Source organism: Danio rerio, chromosome 6, assembly GCF_049306965.1.
Source record: "Danio rerio strain Tuebingen ecotype United States chromosome 6, GRCz12tu, whole genome shotgun sequence".
Classification (NCBI taxonomy): domain Eukaryota; kingdom Metazoa; phylum Chordata; class Actinopteri; order Cypriniformes; family Danionidae; genus Danio; species Danio rerio.
This window is the reverse complement of record NC_133181.1, coordinates 15,309,177-15,334,170: the sequence shown is the minus strand read 5'-3', so window position 1 is coordinate 15,334,170 and position 24,994 is coordinate 15,309,177. Positions and strand designations below refer to the sequence as shown.

At 36.6% G+C, this 24,994-nt stretch overlaps 1 long non-coding RNA gene across 1 annotated transcript; it reads left to right on the top strand.

The window, feature by feature from the left end:
* The first annotated feature begins 1,364 nt into the window (after positions 1-1,364).
* LOC141386204 (uncharacterized) lies at positions 1,365-24,618 on the top strand. Its single transcript, XR_012407710.1, has 3 exons — positions 1,365-1,424; positions 5,404-5,581; positions 21,824-24,618. It is a non-coding gene; the product is annotated as an uncharacterized lncRNA (long non-coding RNA).
* Positions 24,619-24,994: the final 376 nt, after the last annotated feature.

The window sequence follows — 24,994 nt, the reverse complement described above, 5'->3', positions numbered from 1 at the left end:
TCATCCAAACTACTTCAACCCTTTCTGTGGCCCCGCTCAACTCCGCAGGATCTCAACAAGCTTAATTTGTAACAAATTTGTAACTTCAACTCTCCTTAATTGAGTCGAAGAGGCCCAAACAAGAGACTGATTGAGGTGGATAATGGTGCCACAGGGGAAGAAAGGGAAAGGACCAAAAGGACTGACCTGTACCTCTCTTACTGACAACACTGCGGATGCAAAGCACACATTTTGACTTTACCTTTTAGCTGTGACTTCTAATCTTAACCAGTGTGGACATTGGCAGCAAAAGTCTAGTGGTTAAGTGTGTCGATATATAGCATTAAGGTGATCCCAGCGAGTGATTCCCGACTCGAGGTCCTCTGCTGATCCTTCCCTTCTCTCTGCTCCAGATACAATCTCTACTATATGTTAACAAGCAAGTTAATCCACTGAAATAATTTGTTAATCTTGGTCAAAGTCAGCTTGACAGGTTCATTCATAATTTTCTTAACCACAAACCTATTACCATTAGTTTGCTTTGAGAGAAAAAAAAGCCCCATCCCTACTCAATATTCCATTTCCATCAAAAGTACATCAACATACTGAAATAAAAGTCTCTGCAACCTCAGATTCACACTGACTTTAAGAAAGACCTGAGAAACATTTGTTCAGATGTTACAGGTGTCTCGTGAGCTCTAAAAATCACCATTACATCCCGATGTTCAGAAGGTCACGTCTGTCACGTAACACCAAGTCCAATGTAGGGTCAAGGCAGACGGCATTGTTGTACAACTCTACAATTACACTTCCAGTAATGTCAGACAGAAACACAATGCGCAGGGCCCCCCGGCTGCAAAATCACTGAAGTTGAATACACAATTATGAGGGATAACAGTAACTGCGACAGCCTCCACCGCATCTGAGTGCATCTGTCTGAACCACCGGGTGATTGTGATGGCCTGTCTGTTCTTCTCCTCAATTCATCCAGCGCCGTCTGACTGCTCTGTTTACCATAACCTTGCAATCAGCCCACCTGACAGTGTACCATTACCCATGGTAACAAGCCTGGCGTAATTTCAGGCACAGAGTAGGCCACGGAGGAGACCGGGGCTGATGGTGTATTGATGGTGCGCGGCTCTGTTATCTTTCCCCTTAATTTGTTTTCAAGAACTGTGATTTACATTTCAGTTGGATTAAACCTTTTAATGTATCGCCAGCGTGAAGAGGGCCTCTCTGAACATCGCCTCTCCCCCTCCATCTTCCGTCCAGATTTCAAACGGCACATTTTCAGCCCTCAAGTGGAGAGGATTACAATTACAATTAAAAATCAAAAGCCCGAGTGTCCACCTAACGACTGCCCATCACCCTTTGTGCTGCTCTAAACAGCGCGCGGCGGGAGAAGAGAGGCAGGCAGATGTACCTCCGCACTGGAGCATCAGTAGGTATTTCTGACACAGTTCATCTTGTTATTACGCAATGAGTGTTATTTTAGATGAAAGTAGGGACGGCCAATGACATGCAAATGTAAGTCATTTGGCAGCAGGTAAAAGAACATCCAGGCAGGCCTTTTTAAAACAATAGTGCACAGTTTAATACAGAGTTCAATTATCCGCCTTGATGTTCTTTAGCGCTCTGTAGATCCAGCCTGTCGTCAGTGTTAAGGGATAAATTCTGTATGTTTATGCAGGTCTTTAACTTTTGCTTGTCATTTTAGAATATGCCTTTTATAATACTGAAATAAATGTTGAGATTAAACTGATGGCTGCTTAATGTCAACCATTTTACATGATGATAAAATAACAGAGGCGTTTGACTGCTTTCTGTGCTTGTTTGTTCTCTGAAAATTAGATGTACACCAGATGTTTTTATGAACTGTCTAATCAACCTGGTGTCGAAAATTCTTTAAAAAGAAAATGTTCAATATGACATGCAATTTATAAAAGAAAGAAAGATTAAATACTAAACATCCTGTTTTCTATTTGTTATTATTAATGAAGTATACCATTATAATATGCAGTATGAAAATGATATAGGGGAGTTGAATCTAAATCCACTCTCCTCCGGTAATATAATAGAAGCAATATGCTGTGATAACCCATAATGTAAATTATGATATTTAGGCAAATCTTATCTCTTGGTTATTCATTATCATTTTGCATTTTTACTATGATTTTTCAAAAACAAAATGCCAATGCAAGAGAAACAGGCAGCATCATTTGCACATGATATTATTCAAATAAATTCATTTTCTCCAAGGCAAATGATATCAATGTATTTTGCTTCTGTGACACTTATTGTTAATTTCTGCAATCATTTATGCTCAGATGTTGATACTTAATTCTGCATTATTAAGCATATTGCTGTTTTTTTTTATCAGTGATGATGATTTTCGAATTTACAATGCATAATCACACACTGAGTGCATTATTAACTGCTGTCTAAAAGTAGGTTGGCATATTAATGTCTTTCTAGAATTATTTTTACCATAAGTCATCAACATTTCTTTTAGTGATTAATTATAGTTCCTATAAAGTGGAACATGTCTCAAAAAATACCATAAAAACTGAAGCCCTTTGCTTTTAGTCGCATAAAAAGAAAACATAATACAAGCTCCCGCATAGAACTCAAATCTCTATATAGAAAGAAATATTAACATTATGCATATTGTTCAAACATTTAATTGACTGCAAATATTGTGTGAAATTGTAGAGAAATAAAATCTTTCTTTTGGTTATAATTTTTTTCATGAATTTTAAATTAAACTGTAAAATTTACTTACCACTTTGAATAGTTTTATATTTTTAAAAACATTACCAGGGTTTCCCATATGCAACAACAAAAACAACGTGATTAACCTAGGGCCATTTAATAAATGTCTATAATTTCTGGTTTGTTAGATTTCTGTCTGTTGCAGGTGAAGAGGATTTATGTGTTTTCAATTCACCAGGGGGCGCAGTCTTTACAGACTTTGTCATACCTAAAAGAATATTCCTTCGATTTCCAGTTTATAAACAACTTTGTAAAACCCCTTTTATGGTTTAATTTCATAATATATTTTAAAGCTTATCGGGTATTTGTTGTGTCTAATAGTTACAGCTCCTTCTTCAAAATATATTTGACACAAACTGACAGGAGATCAGAAAAGTGTACAAATTTCCAGAAAGTAAACACTAGTTTAGCGTTATCAAATACTCTAGCGGCATCTAGCGGTCATGTATGTCATCGTTCACCTTTTATTCGGACCCAAACGAATGCCAAACTAGTAGTCGGGACTTAGAATCCATGATACCTCATTAATAGCCGACAGTTTAATTATTTCGGTTAAATTTACCCTTATTTCGGAAAACTTACCTAACAGATACTTTGGTAGGCTACATAAACAAATCGATAATCATATGGACATTTGACGTGTTGGTCTTTATCTTTCTTATTTTATTTTAAAAGCTGGCGAAAACATTAACTGCAAACGATTTAGTGTAACAAAGCGCCGGTTGGTAAAGGCGGTGCGGGCACTTCTCCGTGGTTTGTCTTTTATTCATTGAGCTTTTGTCGCGTGTGGTACTAGATGAGGTTCAAAGACAAGTAACAACAATGTTTCATTTGGAGATGCGGAGCTTTTGATGTGCTCCACTTGTGCAGCACCTGTAGCTTTGATAGTGAAGCTCTTGGACCACACTGAAGAGACCACACCGGTGTTTTGTTATGGTTTTGTAATAGACTACTCGCCTACTCGCTCAAATTCTTCTTTCTTCATCCACGCATGGAGACCTTCTCTGACCGCAGAGGACGCGGCACAATACGGTTTTGTTTATCTGGTATTGTGCAGTTGATGAAGAATTGGTTGCAGGCGATTTTATCTTGCTGAGAAACTAGCTCAAAGGAAAATGGTTCACGTATCAAATTAGTGTTTGATTTAATCTTTTAAATATGTCATTCACATGTTAAAATACCAATGAAAGATTTTAAGCTTGGTCTTATCTTTATCAATCTTGTTTCATCTGCTAAAAATGCCTTTCATTTCATAGCTTCATTTATATATAAATGAGCAATTCCAGCTTTATGGATGTTACATTTTCAGTAAAAACAATACACCGAGAAAGTTAACATTATATTGAAACAAACATCTGTTTATATTTTCCAAAAGAAATAACCAGAGTTACGGGGTCAGAAAACTATCAATCTGTAAACGTTTTTTATACTTTAAATGAGGAAAATAAATATGAGTTGTGGATGTGACCAAAAAAGTCTGCGAGTTTACACAACATACTTTGTAGAACTTCTGTGAATTAAACTACACAAGACAAAATTAACAATGCTAAAAAGATCAAATTTGGCTCACTATAAAACAAACATGATTTATTTTATTTTATTTGACATTTTTTTGCATTTTTGGGCAAAAAAAAGCTTGTTATGGATGTGACACCTATTTGTTATAGATGTGACTGATGTGAAAATGCCACTTTTGTGACTTTGGTAAATCAAATATTAATTCATTCATTTATTCTTTTCGGCTAAGTCCCTTTATTAATCTGCCCTTCCAGCTGCAACCAGTCACTGGAAAACATCATTCACACACATACGGACAAATTTAGCCTTCCCAATTCACCTATGCCGCATGTCTTTGGACTTTGGACATGTCTTTGATGGGTGAAACCAGAACAACTGGAGGAAACCCACATGAACATGAGGAGAACATGCCAACTCCACACAGAAATGCCAACTGACCCAGCCAAGGCACGAACCAGCGACCTTCTTGCTGTAAAAATAGAAAAATAGGAATATTAAAAAAGTACGTTTTCAGGAAAGTTAACTTTTTAATCACCAAAATTTTTCAGCAGAGAATAAGTTAGTATATATATATATATATATATATATATATATATATATATATATATATATATATATATATATATATATATATATATATATATATATATAATTTAAAAATAAATATTTAACATTTTGGAACATTTCACTAATGGTCTACAATTGATGGTCTCATATATCTCAAGAAAAAGTGACTATTAAGAGTGCTACAGAACTGTTTAAACATGGCATTTTCTCCTAAAATTTATGGTAGACTTAATGTAAACACTTAAAACAGGCAGTTAATGCTTGTCTTTCAACACTTCAGGCCAAGGTTCAGACTTTGAACAAGGTGCAATTTAAAGATCCTTCAGATCCCACATTGAAAGACAAAAGATTTGCTGATGTCTTCTTTTGGGACTCTTAAAAGCAATGGACCGCAACCATCTGAAAGACAAGACACAGCGAGACAGAGATGAACACAGGATATGCATTCTTTGGCTCTTTGACTTAGTATCAGCGTATATTACCGGTGACGCAAAATCAAAGCAGAGTTCTGCCATTGTTCTTAATGTCACTTCTCTCCAATTCACCTTGTCCTTTCTGCTTTTCTAGCTTTTGTGTAGAAAATCAAACATAGAAGCTCTGCAGAGAGAAAGAATGATCTGGAATGAAGTGCAAATCAATGATTTGTCAGGACATTCAGAAAAAGATGGAAACTCCTGTCGGCGGTGCACAACAGCATACCTCTGAGAAACGTATATGTGGCCTAATGTTGGCTAGCCTGCCTTAAGTAAGTTTGGTGGATGGTCAGTTAAAGCTGCAATGCATGCAAAAGGAAGTATTTTAAGGGGTCCTTGAGTATGACTGAACCTTTTTAACTTTAGTTTGTGTTAAATGTTGCTGATTGAATATGAACTGAATCTGCAAAGTTACAACACTTAAAGGTCAATGTAAAGAGAGATACTGTCTTTTACAGAATTTGTCCTTAGAAATGGCTGCTAGAATACAATAAGATTCTTCTTCAGTTTGTGACATCATGAAACCTAAAAATTACACAAAACCTGCCCCTATAGGGATGACGTTTTTATACACATGCACTAGGCCAGTAGTCCTCAACCACCGAGCCATGGAATGAATTGGTACCGGCACAAGAAATCATTAATTATTTTAATTTTATCTATTATCTGAATCTGAGCAATCTTTTACTTAAAAAAAATCTTTAATTTTGAAAACTGACTGTATTCTCTCGGTTACAGCTTGGTCTCTTGAGCACCCAAATTGAACCCACAAGTAGCAAAAGGAGTAAGAAAGCTTTTGGAAAGTTTCTTTTCTAAGGGGAAAAGGCCCAGTAAAGGACCCGCAAACTGCCAAGGAAATGATCTGCAACCAATTTGTCAACAAATCAGGTGAATCCACGATGTCGGTACAAAAAAATCGACTGTTGGAGTTTGCAAATGACGGTGGTCTTTTAGGGGAAATTCGCATATCGCTTTTATAGAGTTCACGCAAGTTTGTTATTTCTAATGGAAGTGTGCAGCTTGCGCGTGCAAGCGGCATGACACATTCAAACCTTCCAGACACACCCAGTTGAATGAATTGTGTAAGCGCACAACAAGTCATGTAACAATAACTGACCGCTTCATACTTTGTATGGAATATACACAATATGGTAGTCTAATTTTTTTCAGACAAACACAAAACAAGGCGAAGCAGTAGGTAGTACTGTCGCCTCTCAGCAAGAAGGCCGCTGGTTCGAGCCTCGGCTTGGTCAGTTGGCATCTCTGTGTAGAGTTTGCATGTTCTCCCTGCGTTCACGTGGGTTTCCTCCAGGTGCTAAGGTTTCTCCAACAGTCCAAAAACACACGGTACAGGTGAATTGGATAAGCTAAATTGTTCGTAGTGTACGAATGTGAATGAGGGTGTATGGATGTTTCCCAGAGATGGGTTGCAGCTGAAAGGGCATCCACTGCGTATATCATGTCTTTCTCTTGTAAAAAAAAAAAGTTATATTAAAAATTCATGGATAACAATAGCCTGATTAGTATTAAAACTAACTTTAATATTGGCCGCCTTTGGTGCCATTACCCCCCCCCCCCCCCCACCCCCCACCACCACCACCTTTTAATTGATCATTTTTTCTTTCATGAATAAGGTCCAAGATATAGAAACAAAGTTACTTGTAAATGTTTTCTATATTTAACAACAATGCAGTAGGTCAGTAGTAAAAGGTGACTTAATTTTTGTTAGATTGTATGTTTTCTTGCACAGATGTTGGACTCATGAAAAAGCATTGGGCTATTTTCACAATTTATGATGGAATAGCAGTCAAAATAGAACGAATGAGCTCCTGTATGGGACAAATTCTGGACCTTCGTCAGTGGGGGGTGGGTCTTTTGAACCACCCAAACCCCTACGGGCCTGAAAGGTGAGCATTAACAATGCCATTTTTGCTGTCATACAAGCTCATATGCATTTTTTTCCATTGGGAGAAATCGTGAAAAAAAACGCTGATGCTCTTATATGGTCTTGACTTGTACTGTTTGAGAGGAACTTATGAGCCAAGCTAGCCCACAAGCTCCCAATCCTAATTATGCATGTCAACAAAGTTTGGGAGCAGTCAGATTAAATTAAGTGAAGTGTGCAAGCTTGAACACAATCTATCTGAAGTTGACCAATCAAGATATACTTGCTGAACACAGATTTAAAAATAAAAATATATATTAATAAAGAGGTTCGAGAAGACATTAATAACATTATCATCCCTCTTAACCATATATGGTTCGCCCCTGCCTAGATCATGTGTGCTGAAATGTGTGTGGGTCTGCGGGTCTGCAGCTGGATGTTATTGCTGAAATGAATGACAGCTAGTTCACAGCGAGTGAGCAGCTAGTTCACAACGAATTCATCCAATGTTTCCTTTACAAATATTGAGAACGTTACATTTTCTACTCTTAAACATAAAATCACTTGCAAAAACTAAGACGTATTCTAATCTCATATAATTCATATAAATAAATAAATATTTAAATAAACAAATAAATAATGAGACTATTTATTAAGAAATTAAATTTAATATTTATTATTTATTAGGAAGTCAAAAAAAATCATACTTTAATAATAACAATAAAATTAATGATAATGATGATTATTATTATTTTTATTCTTGTTAAGTGGGATATTGTTTATTTATTTTGTATTTTTTTTAAGTCCAATTTTATCATTTGACACATGCAAACCACAGCAGAAATGTTCTAACCTGCAGGCCCATGTCATATACAGTACAGATACATAATATATAACCTACTCGAAATGAAACGCATTAGTGAATGCTATGCTTTTTGTTTTCACAAGATTTGGAGACGTAACATAAGTTCTGCTTTTAAATAATAGGTCACGTATAGCTTTCGTCATGAGGCTGTGTTCAAAATTACATTAATTCGTAGGAAGTTTTCAAAGTGCACTGCGAAGGGAGCGCAATTGTAAACATGAAGATCGCTAAAACTGAACTGTAAAATACTTTGGAAGCAAATTACACTTAAGAGTGTTGACTTTATTGCTTTTCTTTTTTAAATAATTCCAAGTTTAAATATTAGAATGTTCTACATGAATAGGGCATAGGGGTCTAACTGGGAATAAAACACAGCCAGGAATTATGTTTCTAAGTGAAGTTTATTCATAAACTAATTTCGAGAGGATCACGTGCTTATGATTTATCACGGCCGGTCTCGCATTTGCTAATCACTAATCTTCCAATCATATGAGCCCTAAGCCACTATAAATAGCCTCAGTTTTCAGTTCACTTTATCTTCGTTTGGAAGAAACCCCCCTCCTCCCCTATTCTCCTCCTTTACCTGTGATTGGGCGGCACGGCGGTCCAGTGGTTAGCACTGCGAGCCACACAACAAGAATACTGCCGGCCCTAGTTCCATAGGACCGGTGGGTGTTTCTGTGGGGAGTTTGTATGTCCTCCCCGTGTCCACGTGGGTTTTCCCCGGGTTCTCCGGTTTCCTCCCACCATCCAAAGACATTCAACATACATAACAATCAAGCTTGTCTAATCCGTTACGTTCCCTTAGCTACAGCAGCAGGGGAGTTCTGAGATCCACCGAGCTCGGGCTCCCTTCTTGCTCTGCCAACGGGAGGAAGCCCCGGGCTCGAGGAGCCCTTGAGCTCGGGGCTCTCTCCCGGGACAGCATGTCAAATAAGCTTTGTAAATCATCAGCTAAGTGTGAACTCTTGAAGTATATACAGCTACAGAGGTGTAGTTGCAAGCGTACAAGTTTGTGACGCAGTTTCCGAATGTTCATTGGAACGACACATTTGGTAAACGACAAATCTACAAACTATGTTTATAACGACGGAACTTGCGACCTTAGTTGGGTAACGTTGATTTTCAGAAACGCACCCCAGGCTAGTTTCCCAGCATAAGTTTCCAGAGTAACTGAGTTTAAACTATCATAATCTGGATTTATGAAACCGAATCCGCCATAAATAAACCTGACTTACCAAAATAAGCCTGGCTTTTTCTCTAAACTTGTTTTATGGAACAGCACCCTGGCATGCATAACGCACTTTATTTAATAGTCTCACAGGTCCTTGTAAACAGAGATAATTTTTTCCAGTTTATTGTTCAAATGTGAAAGTGCGGGTGATAAAGTGCTATCTATAAGTTGCTTTGCTAAGAAAATGGACATAGAAATTGTTGTATTATTTCATTTTTTTAAATAATTTTGAACCTTCTAATAAATTCAACTTGTCAAAATATTGAGTTATGACATATGCAAACTCTAAACTTTGTTGTGCAGTGTGGATTTTCAGTTTTATATTGTAATGAATCATCTGAATATTTCTCCCAAATATTTCCCTCATTGGTTAACCAAAAGATATGCAGGCAATGCAAATTCATTGGTCAAAGTTGAGCTAGATGCTTCACCACTGATAAGGCAAAATCCGTCAATGGCATTACAACAGCTGTGAAAGTGCCACAAGAGTTCAAAAAGTTGCTATTCCTAAAGCTTGACTTTGACTTTTTGCACGTGCCTGTAGACAATGTGTGTATGTTAGTGTTATGCTATGTGATATTGTAAGAGGGAAGGTGTTTGGTGTAATTAGGGCAATATCAGCGATATCGCCTTACTCTCTTCTCTCTGCGATGATGAGCTGTACTGCCGGGTCTGTTGTTGCCTAATTCCTGCTAACAGCAGCCGGTGTAATCACACACCCCAATTAGCCACCCCTGCGCCCCACTTCCTCTGCACGCCTCTCCTCACCACGCTGCGTAATGAGCTTTCATCTGTCGCTGCAGTCCTTATAGGAGAACAGCAGAAAAGAGCACCTCAGTCACAGTACAATCCGTTATTCGCGAGTTTACAGACTTGTGTTCGCTTGGCTAGACTTTTTGGCAACTTATTGCTGCATTATTATGTGTTGGATTATTGGGTTTTTAAATCTTAAAGTGAACTAAAGTTCACCCAGAAATGAAAATGTACTCACTGTTAACTTACCCTCAAGTGGTTCCAAACCTTTATTAGTTTCTTTATTTTGTTGAAGACAAAAGAATATATTCTGAAGAAAGCTGAAAACCTTTAACCATTGACTTCAATAGAAGAAAAGAAATACTATGAATTTCCAGCTTTCTATAAAATTTCTTCTTTTATGTCAAACAGTTTTGGAACAATTGAAGGGTGAGTAAATGATGACAGAATTTTCAGTTTTAGGTGAACTGGTAAATTAAATTCACAAGAAAATTGTTTTTAAAAGAAGCTACTATTGTTGTGTACAATAACAGTCAAGGTATTTACATGGACTACAAAACTCTGACATTATCCCGTGTGCACTGTTTAAATAACTACCTTTTGTTATGTTAGGAATGAAAACATCCACTGAATAAACTGGTTTAAAAAGCATCAAATATATATATATATATATATATATATATATATATATATATATATATATATATATATATATATATATATATATATATATTTTTTTTTTTTTTTTTTTTTTTTTTTTTTTTTTATTCTTTTTTCATCAATCTGTTAATTAACCTTAATCCTGATCAAAACTACTAAATTGTTTAGAAAATTACAGGATTTTAACTCTTTAATTGCCAAGTTTATAAATGATGTCACTGATTTGGTGAAAAAAAAAACACACAAAATAACATATTTCCAATATAAAAAGAAATTATGGACTGGATTTTTTTAACCATTTATCACACTCTTTAACATGTGAATGATTAATTACAACATTGGCATGATGCATTGTTAGATTTTCATTCTTTCTCCCTAATTTACGGTTGGTGGCTGTTTTTGCCCCATGCATTGACTTCCATTATAACCACATTTGATGGTGCATAAATACACAGTTTTTGTTTTTGTTTACTCCATGTAGTTCTGAGAGCTGAGATGCATATTTAGATTTTCTCAGACACATCAAGGTAAGTGCGCAAAGGTCACTCTCACACACTCACAGACAAAAAAGGGTTTAAAGGGTTAATGGTGACAACTGATGATCAACAGTAAAAATGACAAATTTGACCTCTTCCCAACAGGAAAAACCACAAACAATCAAAAATGCATGATTATATGGTGTCATGGTTTTGTGTCAAAAAAAAATATATATATATATATAATTATAATGGAAGTCATTAGAGGAAAATAGCCACCAACATTTAGGATCAACAAATAAAAATTAGTAATAGTGTGTTTTTTTTTCACCAAATCAATGAGATCATTCATGAATTTGGCAATTAAAAAGTTAAAATACTGTAATTTTAAAAGCAATTTAACAGTTTTGATCAGGACTGAGGTTGATTTAACAGATTTATGCAAAAAAAAAAAAAAATATCTGATGCATTTTTACAGCAGTTTTTTTTTTTCAGTGGATGTTTTCATCCCGAACATACAGTAAGAAAAGGTAGTAAATTTGCCCAGGGTGTATAGCCATTTTTTTTTTCTAATGCAAAGCATTTTCTCAAAATACATGTCAAAATAAGATTTATTCCCAAAAATTATTCTGCTAGCTGAAACACAGAAAAAGTCATGGCCAAATTAAGACTCAAATACACCCCAGAGTGGATGAAAACATCCCCAAAAGTACATAAGGGTTAATATGATTAAGACAATGATCTGGTTAAGAATTTTTGATTACCTTAATCTAGCTATTTAATTAAGATGAAGACGAATTAAGATGTGGAGTATTCTTATTTTAGTCGCATTGCACTGTATACATTTACACACCTTAAATCACACTCTTGTGCTGGACTTTTCTCCACATTTTGCGACAAGAGGCACAAATGGCAAACAAAAAAATGTTGCATTTAAATCTGTCTTAAAATAAAATCAAACTCCCAAATCTGTACCATATCGAAGACAAACTGTATTTTGTTCTGGATGTAAATTTGCTTAGCATATTGTGGGGACATAATGCATGCCATCAAATAACATGCAAAACGGCAACATAAAAGGAATTTTCTAAAAACAACTTACGTAGAGACCTTAATCATATTACTGTCTTACCTAAAATAATATAATTACATTATTGATGTCCATGTAAATGTACCAAGTGAAATATTTAAATTTTAGTTATCGTATTATTGTTTTTGATATTTTTTTTCCTTTTCTGCAAATAATAATTGTGAAGTATATAATATTTTGATTCTCAAATATGTGTTCCGAATAGGTATTATAATGAAAACAGCTTAATGATAAGCATATTATTTGATCTATTATTGGTAATGGACGCCGCCATGTTAGTCTGCACTTCAGTAGAGAGATTAGAGCTGCTGGATTTACAACATGATAGTTAATCAATTTAATTCATCAACTAACAAAATACACGAACGTAAATGGCTGTTTAATTAGGAGAAGGACAGTGTAAACATTCTAGTAAGCTAAACATTGTGTATCTAATATGAATAAAAAAATCATTGCTTATATTTAAAGGTGTGGCTATCTACATCGACATCGGTGTGTATTTTATAAGCCATAAATGTTGTGTTTTGCTATTACTTGTGTATTTAAATGTTTGAAACCTAAAATACATATTATTCAAAAACATTTTTGATTTCATATTTAAGTAAAGTGATGCAATCTTTATCATTATCATTGTGAGCCATTGCGAGAAAGCAAATTTGAATTTAGCAGCTGATCACATGATTGTTTGAAAATTCGAATCACACCAGTGTGATCAGCCAAGACTGATCACACCAGTGGGATGGTATGCATCAAAGCCTTAAAAAGAAAACACCCAAAAATGAGCTATTTGAATTTCTAGAGGGAACATCAGATGGCATTGTGAGTAGATGTAACAATGTGTATCATTAATAAAACTTTATTATGTAAAACAGGAACATAATTAACAGAATTAGGGATGTCAAAAGTACAAAATTATACCAATCAGTAATGTCAATTTAAAAATGTCCCGCTAACACCTAAGCATTCTTCAATATGCTTTAAAAACACTGCTGAAACACAACAGATATGACTGCGATTGTCACTTGATGCTCTTCACTTCTTACTGTTTATACACAGATACACAAACATGAGAACATTTGAAAGCTGCATACATCTATGAGCAGATGTATTAGTGATCAACTGATAGATTATCTGATAGACGTAGCTTTCAAACACTCTTGTATACGAGTAAATGTGTATGAGGTTGGTGAAGTGCATGAAGGAATGATCATTGTAGCTAATCACAGTCTTACTAGTTCAGCGTATGAACACTATAGTCAATAGGGGTGTCAAAATTAATTGTTTCTTCAGTGCACCAAGATGCAGATGCGGACAATTTGGTATAGGTTCAGTAATAATCTTCACCGGTTATTATGTACTGACATCATTTATCTCATGCACTATGTCACCGTAGCTTACTATAGCGAGGGAGGCAAGCGTGAGTATTTACAATGCTCCAACTACTTAAAAATGCAGAAACTGTGCACAATTTCACTGCGTGTGTTTGCTGGACAGTTTTTCCCTGACACTTACAGCAGAAGCTCCTATTTCCAACCCAGGCTCATTCTGAAAACGTAGTCCCGCGGACGTTTCTGGAGACCGCAGAATACGTCCCGGGAGGTACGTACGGCTGCAGTTTTTGTTTTTGCGAATGCGCGAGAGGCCGCTGTGTGCGCTTTTTCGCATCTCAAATGCCTCTCGCGAGTGCAGTTTGCGCCCGCGCTGTTCTCGCGTGAACCCACCCGAGGCCGCTGTCCAAGTGACTGGATGATTGACTGCGCGACCGGCCAATCTGCTGACCCGCCCTCCTCCTTCCCTAAACCCAACCAATTTTATTGATTGACCTGCCCGCCCGCTCACTTCCCTAAACCTGACCAACAATTTACCAAAGCCCATCCAAAAAAAGAAAAGCCCTGTTTTTTGGGGTTTTTTTTACCGTGTTTTCAGATTTCACCACATTCTCACCCTGTTATGAAACTCGTTCACTTAATTTTTTGGATTCTGTTTTTGTCTTACCTGATTTCTGGAACCGCTCTTCCCCGAACTCGAAACCGATTGTCGTAGTCAACTCCTCTCTGCATCTCAAGTCTGCCGACGTACACGATGAGCTGAGTGGACAAACGGGTTGTAGCGGGAAAGCCCTCCACAAGGAGGTAAGCGGTCGGTCGGCAAGCGCGAAAGGGAACAGCGTCACACCGCCCCGTAGCGTTCGCTTTAAAAAAATAAATGCAGCCATACGTACCTTCTGGGACGTATTCCGCTGTCTCCAGACTACGTTTTCAGAATGAGCTTGGGTTGCCTATTTCACAATGACTGAGAGAATGTAAGTAAACTCCCATCTCTCTCTCTCTCTCTCTCTCCTCTCCTTTTCCTCTCCTCTTGGCTGTTATAGCAATACTTCCGCATAGAGCTGCAGGACCCGACCAGATTTCTTGCAATGCAGGAATAAATTTTCGATTAAAGCGCAGGAGCGGTCGGTAACTGGTGTAATTTGATTGGGAGCGGGCGGTCTAACAATAACGCTCCCGAGCGAGCAAGCACGCATTTGTGTGTGCGTCTGTGTGCGTGTTTATGTGTGCGGATGAGAGAGAGTGTGATGCTGTATGCCGCTTGTCGCTCTAATAGTCAATCAGTTATGTTCAAGATTACACACAGCAGTGCTCAATTTATTTATTTTTTATTTTTTTACATTTTAGCGCCGATTGGTCCTGAAGTTGGTACTTTGGCATTCCTAAAAAAGCAACACCTTAATCACAATCGTGTCTCATACAGAATAAGGTACATTATTAGATTACTGATGTCTATGTAAATTTAGCCCGTGTGCTCGTTTTGAAGTGTAAAGCGAGTGAGTTGAGCCCTCGAGGAGGGAGAACCCCAAAGAGTGATCAATATCAGCTTGCTCATCTGTATTCCAGAACCTCCTCCCTTTTCACTGTCTGTTTGTCCTCTTATCTCAGCATGTCTTCGACAAATCAATGAGCCAGTCGTTAGTACAGAGCCTGCCTGTTCAGCACATAGAAACGTCCCATATTAGAACAAGCTTCATGAATCTTCATGATTGTGTTCTAGTGTTTTCTGGCTCATAGGTGAATGGCTGGATGGACTGACAGACAATGGCTGAAGGAGACTATTATTTATATTTTGATGTATGTATGCAGTGCTTCTGTTTGAAGTTTATTTAAAAATGTAATAAAAAACTATGTATCAAAATAACCAGTAATAAATTATTAATCTGTAAACTAAACATTACTTTATTATGAACTAATGATGAGTTAAGGCGCATACTAATCATTACTTAACTTTAACTAGAACATGATTCACAAGAGTTCATGTGTGAATAACGGCTACCTTAATTACTTGTTAGTACATGTTGTTAAAATAATGTATTAATTAAAATTTAATTTTAAGCTAAATGTAACCAACATGAACTGAGGAGCTGTTATTGTATAATTATGATGTGACTTTACTTGGAGGGGCACATCACCATTAACTCATCGTGAACTTGTGTTTTAAAACTGTTCATGTTGAAGTTGACAGAACACTTTTGTATTGTTATTCAGTGTAAATGCACTAGTACTTCGTGCAGGAGTAGTTCATGAGTAGTTAAGAATGGGTTAATGATGATGTGCCCCTCTAAGTAAAGTCATGATATAATTCTATATTAACATATCATGAGTTCACAATGGTTAAATTAAACAAACGGATGTGGTAATGAATACATTAACAAACAAGCATGTACTAACAGGTAATTTCGGTAACCGTTATTCACACATAAACTCTTGTAAATCATGCTGTAGTTAAGGTTAGTTCATGATTAGCGTATAGATTAACTCATCATTAGTTAATAATAAAGTAATGTTTAGTTTACATATTAACCCATCACTATTTATACTGTTATTGTAAAGTGTTACCAAATAATCAATACATATAGTAGATACCTCAGGATCACTAGTGAAACTGTTAAATTGCTTCTATTTTTTTTTTCTTTTGATAAAAAATGCTTCTTGAGAAATTACTCTAACTTATCAACATTATTAAATTAGATTTTCTTTTAAATTCAATTGTCAAAATAATTTCTATGTTTATGTCAAGGTTTAAATAAAATGCCCATTCAGTGCCCATGTTATATGGCGAATTGAACTTATGCTTTGATATTTTAATGAAAACTTCTGCCTAGAAAAAAAAAAAAAAACATGTGATTGGTTAACCACAGGCTGATTGTTGCTCATTCCTGATTGGCCTACAGAACTTTAAAAGCTGTGACTTCTTGTCACTCTTGCCTTTCAGTGATTTGAACAATTTGTCTTTCTAGTGCAGAGCTGTGTGTATGTGTTGAAGTTTGTAACAAGAGATTTGTGAATAATGTCTGCTTTGTGTTTGATTATTAGTTTTGATCTACCAGTTTATTTGACCTTTGCCTGTTTGACAATGATTTATGTAATGTCCTTTAAACATGTTAGCTTCTCCTTTTAAATATTGTACATACTAGATTGGGATGGTAAGAAGTCTGTTGCCAGTTTATTCGTCAAAATCTATAGATTTTTTTTGTCAGGTAATTATTGTATTTTTTTTTCTCTTTTGTTCATTTTAACGGGTTGGTTACACTCAAAAAATTATGTTTGCTGTCTAAACGTAAGCCTAAACTTATCACCTTGGTGGCATTATTAGCATTAATACATCTTCCACAATGGCTATTTATGAAATTATATTTTTGTATGTCAAGTTAGTACACATTTGCACTGAAATAACTAAATGTAATGTAATATAACTGTTCATAATTACAATGACTATAACTGTGTTCATAATTCACTATTTTATATAATGCAAATAGCCCTATTTGCATTTGTTTGCAGTGATTATATTTATAGGTGCCTGGTTTGGTTTGGAAAAAAAGTATTTTAAAGATTCTTTAGGCTTAGAGGATTTGCTTCACCTTCACCTAAATACGTTCAAACATAGAGTGGAGTGTTTTGTTTGAACATTCAGTTTGTGCTCTGCGTGCATGCTTAAAAATAATGTCATGAGTACAGTGCATGTTATAGATGGCTAAAGTACACTTTTTGCTTAACAATATCACTACTCAGTTTTTGCCCCTTTATTTTACCCTCAAAATTAAGAGTAAAAAAAGATTTGTCAAAACCTATTGATTTTTTTTTCTATTTTTTTTTCTATTTTTTTTCCCCCATTTCAAAATATGAAATTTGCTGTTAGTTTAGACTAATTATTTATGTTGTGCATCTTCCCTAACCACAAACATCTTGGCTAAAACCAAATCTATATTTGCTGTCAGTAAAAATCTAATAGTATTTCTGTAAAATTCAATAATTATCTTACTTTAAAAAAATCCTTAAAAGTGACAAGTTGACTTTACATAAAAAGTGTGCAAACACATTGTAACTTGGAATTAAGCTAACAATTTGTATGTTTATGCACAAAGTTAATTTACTTGATGTTTTTTAAAGCAACAGATTTACTAACTGTTTAAAGTCAACTAATCACATTTTAAAGTTTAATAATAGTTAAAAATAATAATAATAATTCCTTGCATTTATATAGCGCTTTTATATACACTCGTTAGCTGCGTCCCAAATTGCATACTTATGCACTATTCTACGCTATTTTGTAGTATAAATAGTGTAAGTAGTGTGTTCACACTGAAAACTCTAAAAATAATAAGTGCACTTTAATTACCCAGATGATGCACTCATTCAGCCGCTAAAATGAAGTGTGTAATGATGGACACTTTACACACTCAATGACAGGTTTGCTTACGTAGCGGAAGAGGCGGAGCTATCGGACGCACATGTTGAATAACTTTATTTATTTTGGATGGTGAAAGCAAAATTCTCCTACGAGAGTGATTATAGCGCCTCCCGATGGTGAATGCGGCAATACTCACGGCAGGTATTATTTGATAATTCGGTCGTTTATTTCACTGATTTGGCAACCGTCAAACATCATCAGGGAAACGGTTTGAATTTCCGCTTAGCAAAAAAACATTAGTGTGCCATTTGGGACGCCACTACATACATATACTATCCTGTTGAGTGTGTAAGTGCATAAGTACAAAGTGCATGAGTGTATAGTGTATAGTGTGCCATTTGAGACGCAGCTAAAGTGCTTTACACAATGGGGGATCTGCTCATCCAACACAAGTGTGCAGCATCCACCTGGAAGACGCGACGGCAGCCATATTGCTCCAGACCGCACACAACACCAGCTGATTGATGGACAGGAGACAGAGTGATGAAGTCACTTATGATATTGGGATGATTAGAAGGCCATGATGGACAGAGGCCAGTGGGCAAATTTGGCCAGAATGCCAGGGTTAAACCCCTACTATTTTTAAAGGGCATCCTGGGATTTTTAGCGACCACTTAGAGTTAGGACCTCGGTTTAACATCTCATCTGGAAGATGCCGCTCACTGAGCAGTATAGAGACCCCATAAAAATACTGGGGCATTAGGACACACACAGACTGCAGATTGAGTGCCCCTGTTGGCCTCACTAACACCACTTCCGGCAGCAACCTAGCTTTCCCATGTGGTTTCCCATCTATTGTTGGACTATTGCTATCAACGTCTATCAGATTTTCACTGAGAGCCCAAGTTTAGCCTTGTTTTAGCCAAAACTTCTATGTTTAGATGTCTATTAGGCATCTTTTAAACACAAAAGTGCTTGGTGAAAAGCATCTACACCATTAAATCTTTATGCAGGGACAGAGTTAAAAATTATTAGGTCTCCGGACAATTTTGAACCTCTTCCCAACTGTCAACTATGTATTTGTGTACTGTATGTTGGTAAAAGTGTTGCCTTATAATACCTTTTTTTTTTTTTTTTTACTTCTATGGCCAAGTTCAGTGCTGTGAAACTGTATGTTTTACATACAGTAACCACCACTACTTGAAAACGTTCAGCGATATAATAATTCTGATACTACAGCCAAGCCAAATGTTGTAGACCCTCGCACATTCACATCTGAAAATCTTCAAGCGCAACAAATGGTTATATTAAAATGATATGCAAACATTAGATGCTGAGGGCCGGGTTTTGTCATTTGTGCGAAGATTGAGTGAAATGATCCAGGAATCATTTTTCTTTGATTTGTGTCATGAATATGTATTTTCTGAAAACATTATTAATGACTCCTTGTTTACATATTCAGGCTCATATAAATGCCATTTCACTAATAACGTGTGAAAAAAAGTTTGTCTGTCAAGTTTGAGACTATGTTGTCTATCAAGGGTAATGGTGGTTAACGGATATGGATGAAGAAAACCCACATTAATCTTTGAGAACGTTTGTGGCTATTTCTACAGACAATGTAGTTGTTCTAAAATAAAAATTAGCTTAAACTAGGCACCATTTTTTATAAGTAGTGTTATTTTAATTTTGTCTTTCTCTATGGAATAACAACTTTCTCAGCAAAACTGAAAGAATAACACAACCATTTGGTTGCATAGAAGAATGAGAACAAAGAATGGGCTTACATACCTGCAGTGAAATGCAAATGAAAGCACACTTCTGTTGGTCAAGTTTATGCCCCGTTCCTTCTTAGCTTCTATCATATGTGCACACAACGACCTCTAAACATGTATACTCCACACAGCATTAAACCACATTAGGGTCATTTTAGAAGTTTAAAGCCAAACGGTCACAATCGAATGAGTGCATTAGAATGCAAAAATATATTTTGTTGTCTTGGTTGATTACTGTGTAAAGAAGAATAGTGCATTTTGTTTATATGCTTCAGCCAGTTTGATCTATGTTTCTGTGACAGAAGTGTGCAATTTCAGCTCAATTTGTGTTACTTTTTTGCCATCATTTATTCATCCTTATGTCATTCCAAACAAATAGATGAACAAGATGTCTGTTCATCTTCAGAACACTCAAAGAAGATACTTTTAAGACTAGAATGAGGCATTTCTTTTATTTGTAATTTAACAGCTTTAATTGTTCATTCTAGCTTTGTAATTTTAATAAAATTTACAGAACATCCCAATGCAAAGAAACCAACAGAAACAAATGTGAAGTAAAAAAAAAAAAGAGAAAACTTCAATGTACCACAAACTCAATTTACTGTAATATTAATCTATATTGACCTGAATGAAAACGTTAATTAAAATATGTTAAGGTAGTAAAAGATAATGATTGGCCCGGAAACAACATTTTACCAACTGTTTTATAATTTGCATTGAGTTGCATTTAAATCTATCCAAACACACTCCAAATATATTGGCTGAGAATTAAATTATTATTGAGTTAGTTTAATCGCAATAGGATTAACGTTGAATGAGGTTTCTAGAAACACTAGCTCCTAAAGACGCTATCCGTTTTTTTTTTTTTTAATTCAGCCTGTTTAACCTTTGTTTCTTTAATCTGGCTTAATGATGTTTGTCTATACTATCTTTTATATTTGAGTTTTATATTTATTCATTCATTTTCTTTTCGGCCTAGTCCCTTTATTAATCTGGGGTCACCACAGCGGAATGAACCGGCAAGTTTTTCAGCATATGTTTTATGGGAGCTGAGCAATCGCCTCTTCCCTTCTTGTATGGGAAACATCCATACACTAGACCAAGGTTCACCAACCCTGTTCCTGGAGAGCTACCTTCATGCAGAATTCAGTCCCAACCCTGATCAAACACACCTGAACCAATTAATAGTACCTAAAGCAGCACTTGATAATTATAAACGGGTGTGTTTGGTCAGGGTTGCAACTGAAATGTGTAGGAAGGTAGCTCTCCAGGAACAGAGTTGGTGACCCCTTCACTAGACAATTTAGCCTACCTTATTCACCTGTACCGCATGCTTTTGGACTGTGGGGGAAACCCACGTGAACACTGGGAGAACATCCAAACTCCACACAGGAACGCCAACTGACCCAGCCGAGGCTAGAACCAGCAACCTTCTTGCTGTGAGGCGATCGTGCTACCTACTGCACCACTGTGTGGCCCCTGAGTTTTAAATTTCAACTCAAATTCTGCATTACTACTTATCACCTTGGCTGCATTACTTAGCATTAATACATCTTTCATGCATGGCTATTTATGCAATTATATTTGTATGTCAAATTAGTACTTGGATTAGTACTTGGCGACGCGGTAGCGAAGTAGGTAGTGCAGGTTTATACAAATCTATTTTATAATGCAAATAGCCCTATTTGCATTTGTTTGCACTGACTGTGCTCACCGGTGCCTGGTTTGGTTTGAAAACGAGTATTTTAAAAAGTCTTTAGGGTTAGAGGATTTCCTTCACCTGATAAATACCTTCAAACAACTATTTTGCAAAGAGGTGACTTTGTCACATTCACAGTACCACAAAGTGAAACATCTTGTTTGAATGTTCAGTTTGCCTGGGGTGCATGAAAATTATGTCATGGGTACAGTGCACACACTGTTGCAGACTGCTGAAGTACACAATGGGCTTAACAATAATAAATAGTAATAAACTCGTTATTTCAAACCTCAATTTTACCCCCAAATAAACAGTAAAAAGTAAATTAATTAAAAATACACAGGGGCCTTAAAGCTAACAAACTTCTAACAACAATCCCTTTTTTGTTTTTGCAGGTTACGCCACAGCCAGTCATCCACCGACACCAGCTAAAGCATGCACACACAGACTCACATCCCCGCACAACACACCATCACCTCCCAGCCCTCTGCTGAGCTGTTTGTTTAGGAATCTTGGCCTGAAAATTGTATTCCATCGACCATGCTCGCTATCAACACACAATTATCTGGGTTAATCATGTGGAACAGTGGCAAATTCACCTGGGGCTTAGGAACTAATGACATTCGCGTCTGGCCTGCTTTAGTGAAATAGCCCCACACCTGCAGCAGGAGAGACGAGATTGCCAAAGAAAATTTGGTCTCATTTTGTCCCCCTCCCATCTACCACTGCACCCTCACCCCCGTTTGTGCAACTCTCTCTCTCTCTCTTTCATTTCCCTGCTCTCTTTCTTATTTTTAAATCTCCCTTTTTTTTGGCTCGTACGACTGTTTACTCTCCCACTTTCTATTCGTACCTGCTCTTTCCTTCTGAGCTTCTCACTGTTTTTATGCTGTCACCTTTCCATTTTTTTTTTGATTGTTGAATCTGCCTGTCATTCTTTCCATCTCCAACCCATTGCTTTCCCTCAGGTGTCGCCTTCTTTGTTTCCATTTTTATACAGTGAGTCCGCCGGAATACATCAGCAAAGGCGTCAGAGTTGTCATTGTCAATAGGGCGAAGAATACCATTCTGATCAGCGCGTCAAGCCTCATCAGATAGCAAATGCATAAAACACCAGAACATCAGACGAAAGCCGAGATGCTCACATGCGCGCTGGACGGCGAGATGTGCTCACACTGCATAATCATGGTGCGATTGTGAGCGGGCAGAAAGATGCTGTCACGACATCACCTCTCCCACAATCCCCCGGCTTTATGAAGTCATTTCAGCCAACTTCCAATACAGGAAGAGAGTCTCATCGCTCATAATTATTTATCGATACTGTGACATACTTTTCTCATCACAGGCCGCATCCATGTGTGAAATAGCAGCGTGCAACTGGGAGATTATTACCTGTGTGATTGTGATAGGCTCCCTGTGTGCTTGGGATAATCAGCAAGGCGCCGCCACAGACAAGGCTGCCAATCAATGCAGCACCGAATCAACTCAACTCTTTCACTCAATCATATTGCATCTAGATCTGGGTAAGTTGGCACACTGTCTTACACGCAAACTGCACTGCCAGCACCCATCGCTTCCACAAAAGAAGATGTGCATTTATGGTAATCATTACGTTGGGTGCCAAGGAAGTAAGAATGGAAAGCCATTGTATGGCGATTCAGTCCTAGAATGCGGAGTACGCCATCGAGCGCTCTTGAATGTATGCACTCAAACAAACACATAAAGACCTTACAAGTCAACTCCTCCACACCGGGCCAAGTTAATTGAAAACTAAAATAAATAATCAAATTTAAGGCTTAAAGGTGCATTTTAGCACACGCGACACCACATAGGACCGTGGTGGTGTTATCCTCCAAAGTCCATGACATGGTTTAACAGTCTCATAGAATTTATAAAACGCCCCTGAAGGCCCACATAATCTCTCCTTTTTTCCGCTTAATGGGAGATAATACAGGAGCGTACCCTGATGAATCAACACGCAACAGCAGCTTTAGTTTGATAATTAATACCGACGTTGGAAATAGATTTGTGATTTGGCAGCGCAGGTCTCTCAGTCTGATACGGCACAAGCCAAGCCCCCCGTTCCAGCCGGATCTGCATCCATTCAGCTAATCTCATTTTTTCAATAGTGTTAATTCTTCGACTAAAGCCTGTTATCTCATTAAGAGCCCTGCCATGGGATCCGATGGCACCCTGACATCTGTATTCATTCGCCTCAAAATTAGTCCTGACACAAATTTAATGAAAAAATAAAATAAAAAATTCTCCAAACACAGGAGATTAAAAGACGGGCCAGGAATATCAGAAAAATTCCTTTCTATAGAAAGGGTTGTTTTTGCTAATTTTTTTGGTTTCCCTTCAGAGGTGGTTTAATAACATTTTCATGCTGCCTCTGTATTCGGTTGTTTCATTAAAACCTTGTGTGTATTGAGGTCAGACGTAAATCCCTCCTTCTAAGATCCTTAAATCTTGGTCTTTTCTGCCACGAGTCTGGGATGCTTTATGTGAGCGCTCAGTTCTGTGATCAATGACATATTTGATTAGACTGTCGCATCACTTTCTTTATTAATCTTGTGACCAAAACAATAGAATTGGATGCTAAGTAAAATCCCTCTTCATCAGGCACCTTTACTTCCTCATTCTTCACACCTCCTCCTCTTTCTCCCATCGGTCCCTGCTGCACGAGTACCGGTGCTGATAATTCTCTGCTTGAAAAAAAAAGACATGAAAGCACTCATGGATGAAAGAAACTTGGATTTAATCTTTCTCTCGCTCACACTTTCAGTACACTGTGTCGATCATTTTTCTCAGGAAGAGTGTGGAGAGGCTGGGACGTGAAGAGGGGAGGACAGAGGAAGACAAGAGGGAATGCAAACTCAATCTGATCATTAAAGAGAAGCTAAAGATTTTCCGCCTCTAATTGTACATGGTGACAAATAATGAATGACAAATCAAGCTGGAAAAACTTAACCTTTCATTAAAATTTACTATTTGGACATGGGTTATTTCTAAGTTTTAACAATCCAACATATTTGCATTTTAAATGTAATTGTCAGTGTAACTATGCTCTTTATTTATTTTTTTTTTTTTGTGTAATTGTAATTTGCTAATTTATGGGGGAAGGGTTGGAAATGATATTTGTTTGTTTCATCCAGCAATTTTCAAAGTTAAATAAAATACTATTTGACTTAATATTGGCTTTATTTGGTTCAAATAAATGTTTATCATGTAATAATGTGTAGCTTTTTTCAAGAAATATAATAATTAAGCCGTTAAATGTCACTTTAAACTGTACAGAAGTGTCTTGAAAAATATCAAGTAAAATATTTACTGACATCATGGCAAAGATAAAATAAATCAGTTATAAGAAATAGGTTTCTAAAACTAATATGCTTAAAAATGTGCTGAAACAATCTTCCCTCCATTAAACAAAAATAAACAGGGGCGCTAATAGGTCAGGGGGGCTAATAATTCTGACTTCAACTGTATATATATATATATATATATATATATATATATATATATATATATATATATAATGACTTATAGCTGAACATTTGGTATCA